The sequence below is a fragment of the Frankliniella occidentalis genome, unplaced genomic scaffold, assembly GCF_000697945.3.
Source record: "Frankliniella occidentalis isolate FOCC.00 unplaced genomic scaffold, Focc_3.1 Scaffold90, whole genome shotgun sequence".
Classification (NCBI taxonomy): domain Eukaryota; kingdom Metazoa; phylum Arthropoda; class Insecta; order Thysanoptera; family Thripidae; genus Frankliniella; species Frankliniella occidentalis.
Window position 1 is genome coordinate 283,181 of NW_026267219.1, and position 10,043 is coordinate 293,223.

General features: G+C 51.8%; 1 protein-coding gene across 1 annotated transcript in view; it reads left to right on the forward strand.

Moving 5' to 3' along the window:
* The window catches only part of LOC113204391 (uncharacterized), a gene marked incomplete in the record, with an annotated part of 68,696 nt that overhangs the window by 21,907 nt on the left and 36,746 nt on the right, over positions 1-10,043 (forward strand). Inside the window, 1 exon segment of the mRNA XM_052269346.1 lies at positions 600-676.

The window sequence follows — 10,043 nt, forward strand, 5'->3', positions numbered from 1 at the left end:
GGGGGGGGGGTGCGTAAAGTGCGCTGCGCGCAGCCCGCACCGCTACAACCGCACTAGTTATTCGGTCCTTCGTAATCACGCGAGTCTGCAAATCACGTTAGGGTCCACTGCCCGAGGGTCGGGGTCGGGCGGGGTCGGAGGGTCGGGTGACCGCGACCAAAGGCAGACGGCGGGGTGTCGTTTTTACCCTCGCAGACGAAACTGTCGGGGATTAGCATGGCGCCCCCGACAAGTCGAGCAGGCGGGCGCGAGCGCGGCGTGCACCGCCGAAGAACCCGCGCCGGGACCAACGGCCATGTAAAGGTCGTATAATTATTCCTCGCAAAGATTGATTGCTTTAATTATTTCGTCCAGCAGGGGTGGGGAGGATGGCCAGGAGAATCCGGGCCCGCGTGGCCAGCGGAGGACCCTTTTAAGGCCTCTTTAGGGCCCGGCTCGAGGGTCCTTTGAGCCTCAATGTATTTATTCATCCCTCATACGCATATTACGCATAAACCCTACACAGCGCCCTACGTCACACTACCACCACCGCACACCACACGTCTACGACCACCACCCTCTGTCTTTCTCTCGCTCATGCATTTTAAACGTGTTTTCAGGTGCGGGCGCCCCACATTTTTTTTCCTGTGCTCGGAGTTGCCGGGCCAGTCGGCCCCCTTGTCGAGCAGTGGTGAAGGTGAGTAACCCTCTGCGCGGCCGTCCTCACAGGGCGGGGCTCATAACAACGTTAGCTGGCTGCTCACAAAAAAATTATGTGTGACATAAAGTCACACGGAAAGAGATGTCATTTTTTGTTTTGGAGGGTGGGTTTAAACTTAAAAAGACGCTGCGTCGTGCACATAAGGCCTTAATGTGAAAAAACACAAAATATTTATTATATTAAGCGTTAAATAATGTTAATTAGGTTAAATTTAACCTGCCAATGCTTCACAATGTTGTCACAGCTTAATTGTTATGAACTTGGAAGACCTTATAAACGACATGAAACGGACAACGGACATGTTTTCGAGCACAGAAGTGCAAGAGTATAGAATAAAAAAAAATACTTGCGAAACAGAACCATTTCAGAAAGTTCAATACGAGGAGGTACAATCTTAAGCCATGTGACCCTTGTGTGACACCGTTTATAACACTTGTAAGTACCAGTTCCAGTTGAAAACGCATTTTTAAAAAAAGGACATCGTATGTATGTGTATTCGGTTCGGCCCAACATTGCGTCTCATTATAGGCTCATCTTCAGCCCCGCCCAAGCACTTACCTCCTATCCCCGCTCCGCTGAGTCACTGTGCGATCAAGATCCCAGCTCCACGGCATCAGTAGCGCGGGAGAACCCCACCTCCCGCTACGCCAAAGCCCCGCGAATGAAGTCTTTCCGCCTGTCTGCACAAAGCGTGGCTCTAAAAAAACTGTAAAAAAAAGTCGATGACATTAGCAACAGTGATCATCATCATAGCAAATGTAAAAAACTAAGTTAAATCCGAAGCACGACGATGATACACGGTTTATGGTAAGAAAAGGTGCAGTCTAGGCCATTTATCGGAGACCAAAGCAGCCGCGAAAACAATGCATCCGACACGCGAAACGGTAGATAATTCTGTGCGGCAGCGCGAGGCAAAGAGCCCGAAGCCCGAAGCAGGGAGCGGCACACGGATCAAACAGGTGCGCAGCTCGCACGGGGCCCCGGGCCGGACCAGTGCTTCCCTCGGGAGCGACGTGCCAGCCAGACCGACACGGGGCTGAGCACCAACAAACTACAGGCATTGGAGAGGATAGCACTCACGACCTCGCCGGCCCGCCCCCGGCACACAGGGGGTCACTTGAGAAATTGTTTGGCGATCTCAACGTGGTTTCGATATTTTTTGGTGCATTCTCTGGGGCAGCACTGACAGGGAGGGGGGGAAATATTCGAAAAAGAAAAATCGAAGAGGGGTGGCGTGGTGTGGTGGTGCGCCTGGAGCGGGACTTGAATTCCGGCCAAGAGCGCAAAGATTAACGGGTCGGCGTCATTTCGCAGGGGGGGGGGGGGACTTCATAAATCAAAAAGGAGCTTTTCACTTCTTGTGTCGGTCCATGCCTTTTATCCTTTATAAACGCCACGTCCTATTTACTCCACACCGCACTCTTTTCAACTCTCATTTACATGGAGCGACATTCCACCCACAGTCAGTGTCCTCCGCAAAGAGAAAAGTTACAAAAGAAAACTGCGAGGCCAAGTTCTCATCGGTCGAGAGCGCAGTGTATACCGATTTTGGAAACTTTATCTGTACAATTTTGTTTCAGTCAGCCGATGCCAGCAGGTTTCTTTTTTTTTCTCTTTTAGATTCTGCTTCAAAAACCAGCATCCCTGGGAAAAGTTTCGCCTCCGAGCAACACAGTCAACAGGTGGCATTCATTTTCAAACGGCAGTGGAGGCCCCTCGTTCATCTGATTGGCGACTCTCGCTCATAATTCACAATCAACTTACTCCCTCTGGGCCGCATCGCATAAATAAATAATAGAAGTAGGATTTGAATGAGAAAGGGAGCTCCTGCTCCTGCGATTGAAACAAAGACGCCCGACTGGAGGGGACTCTCTATTTATATTTTCTTATATTCCGCCAGATGCGTCGCTCCCCGACTCGTGGAATAGTAGTCCACCGTTCTTGGATGTACGAATTCATGAAAATTTATGGAGGCGATAGCTAAAATATACATTAATTCTGCATGGCATTTCATGAACAGTAATTGAAACGGCGGCTAATCACTCTGCTCCTCGTTACGGTCGATAGAACATACGCGTGGATCTCGTTACTTCTATCTAATTAATTATTTCAACCTGCTTTTTCTCTATCACGGCAAATACAGCGTTTCAGCAGTAACACACGTCACGTCTCAGGGTAGATGGTTTTAGTTTCAGAACAGATGATCGTTTGAACACTAGCCATATACCCACCACACCCAAAAAAAAAAAAAATTAGGTGCTAGAGCTAACGCGTTGGCTACATGGTTTCGGTACTGTATCGAACGCTTGACTATCACAGCTAAGGCCAAGGTCCTGCAACGAATTATTAGGTACTGAAACTTCTTTTGCTGTCTGTCCACCAGGTAGCCAAGACTGTAGCTCCCATAGCTAACTTTCGAATGCACCAACCAATTAGGTTTTTTTTAAATCTAGGAGTTCCTTTTGGGGTACAAGAGTCGGATCAAGTCGGATGTACAGAATACAGGTCTAACGTCATGAACATAATGCCACACTGAAATCATTTGAGTGAGGTGTCGTGCTCGAAATGAGAAAGACAATTTTGCCTCGCTCAATCAGAGCGATGACGATAAGGCTCACCCTATTTGAGTCATATGCACCGAATTATCACTCTGGAGGATTGAGATTTCCCTGACCTCACTCAATTGCAGTGAGGAACCTCACTCTCATTGGCTGAGGACCGCAAATTATGACTCAAATTGATTGAGAGTCGGATATCTCGCTCTCAGGAGAGTAAGATTTTTGTGTCACTGATCTCACTCTCCTGAGAGTAAGATATCTGACGCTGGCATTTTCAACAGTGCAGACATAAGTTTACGAAATGTTATACAGAATACAGGGTGTCAGCGTGGCCCATCGGAGCCGTTGTTTTTTCGGTGCCGAATGCCGGAGTACGGACGGGTTGCATAGTCGCACGGAGCTGTACGGCACCTCGGTGAGCGACGACAGGCAAAGCCGCCACGCACGCCTTCATCCGGGACTGTATAACCAAAGAGAAAGAACGGCACTGATGGGCTAACCTATAAATGTTTCTGTGGCGCTCGTTGAATCGTGCTTTACGTGAGCTACCATTTACTTTAGACAGTGGTGCGATTCAGATTCCTCTCTTTGGGCTTAGTTTGGAAATAAGACAGCGAGGACCAAAACACTTCCCCTATGGAGTTCACTTCCCATGAAATATGTAAATGCTCTCTTAAAACCCCGCAAGCGCTATTACGCGCAAACTTTTCGACACGACCTCCCTTTACCCTTTTCCGCAGGATTAGATTTTCCGAGTTGCAGGGCGGAGGCGCGGGGACCGAGGAGCAGGGTGCTCCTGTCCCGGCAGGCTGCTGACCTGCCTCAACAGCCGCGCCGCGCCGGGCCAAGCCGGGCGCTGGCAGCCCGGGTGCTTTGCTTATGCCCCTAATTTATTCCCTCTGTATCATCAGAATCCCGTGGGGCCTTCCAAGGATAATGGATTTCTCTGTGGCCTCTTGATGGGCGTCGGTGGGGGAGGGGGGGACAGAGGGAGGCGTGGCAGAGGGTGGCGGAGCGTGGCGAAGGACGCCGTCGTCACGTTGCTTCAGTGGGAAAGGAAGCAGAAGTACCGGGAGAAGAAGAAATATAAAAATCTGTGGGAAACAGAAAAGTGTAAGCGCGGGGTCGCCACATCATATCTCCGGAACCACACCACACAACGAATTTCTACGACATAAATGTTTCTTTTTTTTTCTTCCACCCTCATCTCTATTTTTCCAGCCTTTTTGATGTGTCGTCCCGGGTGGTGCCGAGGGCGTCCCCACAGTGATGTGCGTCCGACCCGGCCTCGTTTCGACCTTATAGTTTACGCCTCTGACCCCAAAGCAAGACGTGGCGAGGGGAAGGGGAGAGACAGACAAAGAGACCAAGCGAGAGCGAGAGAGGGAGAGGTACAGACAGAGAAAGGGAGGGGGGAAGGGTAGAAAATTTTTCAACGCCTCGTCCGTCGTGACATCGTGGCTAGTCCCGGGGAATAGGGTACAACGACCATCACGAGGTAGGGGGGCGTCGAGCGTTTCAAAGAGGCACAGAGGAGAGAGGGGGAGACACTGAGAGACAGAGAGGGGGGAGAGAGAGGGAGGGAGACCTGGCATCCAGGCGCGGTTAAGTCTGTCTGACGGAGGGGGCGATTTGCTGTGGGTTGCCTACCTTCAGGGGTTTTGTACAACAAATTGCCTACCTACCCCAGGGGGTAAACTGGTCCGACAGGGGGGTCCCCCCTTCGCCCCCCCCCCCTACACCCGCGCCTGCTGGCATCATTCCGCGTCCCGATCACGATGGACCGCTAGCGCCTGCAAAGCTGGGGTAGGCAGACCCGCAGAGCAAGGCTGCTCGACGGCGCAGCCTACCTCACAGGCGCTCTGGAACCGGTCCGAGCTAGCCCCACAGGCCTGCATTGCATGGGCGATACGGAGGCAAGCGCCCAGCAATTATTTATTTACTTATTTTCTAGGCTATTCCGCACATCGTGCCGCTGGATAAGGAACGTGGAGGCACTTTATAACGAATCTAAATGTGCAATAATAAACGTCATCAGTGAATTATAGTAGGCTTCTTCGTCTCCTGATGTGACGAGCCTTATGTCTGCGCCAGCAGGTGCACACAGGCGAGAGGGGTAGGGAGCGCGTTTGCTGATTCCGCCACCTCCTCCTCCCCCGCTCGACGACAGAAAGGGGCGAGGCGAGCATATATATCCACCCGTCTTTCGCTCCCGCCCTATCCCCCCGGCCCCGGCTTAGAGAGGTGATCTGTCGCAGAGCCGCACCCAACCCGTATTGTCGCTGCCGTGTATGTGGTTGTGCTTGTGGTGCGCAGAGTGGACAACCGATAATGGTCTAAGCGTGTAGACAACCTCGCCCCCCCCCCCCCCGGCGTGTGTGCGTGGCACAGTATGGCACAGCGTGGCTGACCCACCGCTGCTGGCGGGTCTGACTCGGTCCGTGCACGATGGGAACAACCAATCACATCAGGTTGTTGCGGAAAAGCGCCAGCTGAGCCATTCGCCGAATTAGCCCTGTGCTATCTACGTACACATGCCATTCCTGCAATATATTATTTTATTAAAGTGTATTGTATTTGCATGTTGTTGTGGAAACGTTCTGCCTTAAACATGTGTCATACACTTGTGCAAATTGAAAACTAAGTTTATACACGTAATGATACATTAAAAAAAACGAGCATGTGACGTAGGTCCACCCCTCCCTATCCTTCAAGGGAGTGACGGGGCGGAAGGAGCCTTTGGTGCAGGCTCAGCTGGGAAGTGGCGCCGCAAGTTTGTTAAGGGGGGGGGGCAGCATTAGTGCGGGGGTGGGGGCGGGGGGGCAGTCAGAGCCCGGAAATACTTTGTCATCAAAACTGACCGCGTCAACTTCTATTTGCGAAAGAAACATTCCATGTTTTTATTTCCTGCGGCGCGGCGGGCCGCTAAGAGGAAGAGACTTGAGCGATTCACGAGCGCGAGAGAGCGCGAGTAGGGTGCTGAAGCCGAAATTGGAGTCGGCCAAACAAGTTTGCACCAAGTATATCTGCGCCGCCCCGATCCAGCGCGGTCGCCTAGTGCAGTCGGGCACGAAAATGTTTGCAATAATTGTTTCCGGCGCCGGCAAAATTTGCATTTCCCGACGCAAATTTTCCGCAGCCGCGGGGGGTAATTAATGCTGCAATCGTTTCCGAGGCCGGGAGGCGGACCACCGACAGCCGAAACACACTGTCAGACTTTTCCTTATCTTCTCTTGGTCGACTAAGATTTCTAAGTTTTACTTGTTACGGTACCAGTTTGAAAGAATCGTTCTGAAAATAACAGACATCATTGAGGTATACAATTAGCTTAAGTAGGATGAGTCCTAGTTGTAAATTAAGACTAAAAAGACAAAAATTCAACATAGCTGAGTATGCTGCAGGAGTGCTCATTTGTGAGTTCTCTTTTTTACGGGGTGAGTTTTCCCTGCGGCGAGCTGGACGGGCGGGGATGAGGTGGGTGCTTCACTGTACCAACACAATCTGCCAGAGAGCCTCTCCTTTTCGATACTGGTGGTGCGGGGATGTAGGTGACGTGCGGGCGGAAGCGGTGTCGCGTGGTGGGGTCTGACGGCCAGGGGCGGGGATCACACTGTGAAAAAAATAAGAAGTTTGTGAGCAAAACAGATACATTTTTGAGGCGACAAAGTTGTTGAGAGACAACTAAGTTTTGTTTTAGTTTCAAACAGGGTAGATTGTTGTAAGGTAACATCAAATTTTGTTGAGTAACATCTTACATGTTGATGTTGCTGGACAGAATCTTGTTATTTTGATATTACAAAAAAAAAATGTTAAGCCACAGGTGGTGTTGTTTTAGACAAGAGTGAATTAAAATCTCGACAACGAATTCCTTGTTCCTTACCGCAGAGCATTATTATTTAACGTACAGCGTGCTGGAAAAAAAAACGTGAATCTCGGACTCGTAACACACGATGCCCTCGCCCTCGGGTAATTTTACCTTCCCGAGACCAAAAAGAGAAGGTAAAATAACCCAAGAACTCTAAAGAGTGAGTTACTCTCTTTTCCACTCGCGCTCGCGACTTGCCTCGCCCCGTGAATATTAAGAAGCTGAATGCGCCATCACCGACTGCTCCAGCCACGACAGCCCGGCGGCGCAGACCCCGCCTGCGCCTCGGAAAGCAATATGGCCGCGCTCCTTTTAAAGGGCATGAATCATGGTCGAGGCCATGTGGGAATGTCCCTCATTTCGGGTCTCTCCCTCTCTCTGCGCGAACTGAATAAGTCTCTGGGGCGTGTCGCGAAGGGCCTGCCTGCACCCCGCCCCCCACCAGCTTGCGCTCCCCATACAATGCACACGAAAAATGAACACATTTATTCTGCAACCCCCTAATTTCGGCGTGCCTTTTGTCAGAGTGGGGCCGGGGGAGGGGAGGGGGGGCTTCGCTCTAAGGAGGTCGGGGCGCGCGGGCCTCCCTAAGCCGCCGCCTAACCTCCCGCTCCCCTCCGCCTAGGCCACAGCCAGCTTCGTCATCTCCTGATGAGAACACCCAGGTCCTCCGCACGACCCTTCACAACGCCTACCCCCCCCCCCTCCTCCTCACGGCCCCCTCCCGTTTTCCTCCTTCTGCCCCCCTTTCTCCATTCCGTTTGCCAACAGTTCCGTCTCCCGCAGATTCAGGCCTGGAGGCCGGAGAGTATAGCGTATGGGGAGGCGGGCCTGCCCCGCCCGCGCCTCCAGCCCGCCCCGCTACGCTCCGCCACGCCGCAACAATGAGTCCACCCTTGACAAATGGAAACGCCCGGGACACGCGCACAATGCACGTGTGCGACAAATAATTTCACCCGGCGCTGATGAGGGGCCGCGGCCATTTTAGAAGCGCGGCACAGTCAATCTGCGCGGCCTCGAAAAAAAGAAAACTCCTCAATCACCATTCGCTGAAAATAAATGTGGTACGTGATAAACAATAATTATGACACACACACGAAATATAGTGCATGGAGAAAACGGGTGCACTGTTCAATTTCAAAAGAAAATACTTTGCAGAACCGCAAAGGATCAAGATCCTACGTTACTACGAAGTAATTACTTTGAAATTACAGTACAGATGCTTTCCAATTGCAAAGCGATGCTTTGAAGCATGTGAAGAGATTGGTGGCATTGCGTCGCAGTTACAGAGGATCTGAATCCTTCGCAATTCTGCAAGGTATTGCAGGAATTTAACAGTGTGGAGAGGAATGGCATGACAGATTTACTTACTGGGAATTGGAGTGGGAGAAAACTAAGAAAACGGGCGCAATTGCCACTCTACGTTTCTGGACGCGGTCATCGTCCCGATCTAGATCGCCGTAAATGACACGAGTTCTCAGCAATGGAACACTGTTAAAAACAATGGGACACTGTTAAAAATGATAGCAGTATATATGAGTACAGTAGAACGGTCTGGTCATTATTAAATCAGTGTGACTCTGTAGGGTGGGCTGTACTTTGTACGGAGGAAAGTTTTTTCCAAGTACGGTCAAGTCAAACTGGGTACAAAATTTCTATCAGTGGAATTCGACAAACTATATTTGTTTGCGGCAAAAACTAGGGGGCAACGTAAAAGGACAGGGAAGAGAAAGCGAGAGGGGAGAGGTTTAGGTTGTAGGAGTGAAGGGGAGAGCGGGCGCGGAGCTAAACCGCGAGTCCATCTCCGTCGAATCGAAAATTAACAAGGAAATCAGGCAATCACGGTTTTGGGAGTCGGGCATACCCTTGACTGAGTTCAGCCAGGCGACGTTGCCCCTCCCCCCCTCCCCTTTCCCCTTCCCTGATTGCTTTCACAGCCCGACCGGCCGGCACATAATTTGCCGGGGGTACATGGCGTTGATGGCCAAGGCCCCCGATCACGGCTCTCTTAATTGAGTCGGTTATGACTCTGCACACCAAACGCGGGGGCGGCGGCGCGTGGCGGGGCGTGGGCGGGGTGCGGCGGGGATTAAATCGCATTCGCAGAGCGCGCCGCTGGCGGGGATCTCCCGGGCGGGCGCGTGGGGACGCTCGGCGATAGCATTTCCTCCCCCGCCTCGCCCCCTCTCGATCCCCCTCTCCCCTCCCCAAGCTCCTGCGTGCACTCCTCCCCTTACGCCCTCCTTTATAGGGAAGCGGAGCCCCGGAGCCCACCCGAGCAGAAGGCCGATTGATGGACGATGAGGCGTTTATGCGATGGCCATGTTGGGGTCGCATGCGGACCGTTGTGCCAGTGTGTTTGTGTGTGTGTTTGAGCGTTTGTGTGTGAGTGCATGAGTGTGCATGCGGTTGTATTGTGGGAGAGTGGGGGGAGGGGGGGGGTTGTCCCCCACTGTGTATGTATACAGCGAGCGAATAAGGGAGCAGACGCCGCACTGCCGCGCGACCGTCAGTACGCTCTGATACGAGACACATTCTATTCGCTGAATATGTGTGTTTCAGACCACTGCCCCGCTGCTCACCGTCTGCGGCGCCGTGGCGCGGCGAGTGCTGGTGCAGGAATTTATCTGTTCTCAGGACAAAGAGCAACAGTTCTGAATGAGACAAGTTAGGCGTACACTGGAAACGCGATTTTGCCAATGTCGAACACTCTTGTATGTGTGTGAATGTCCATTCGTAAGCTAAAGGGGGTATGCGTGTGAATTTTCCTTTGAAAACGTGTGCATTTTTTAAATGAAAATTCACACACTTGAGCCTCTCCGTGTACGAATGGCATTCAAACACTCGCGTTGCCAGTGTAGGACAAAGTAGGAATACGTAGTGGTCGGGAGGAGGTTCGCCTCCTCGCAGGGTTGGGGGG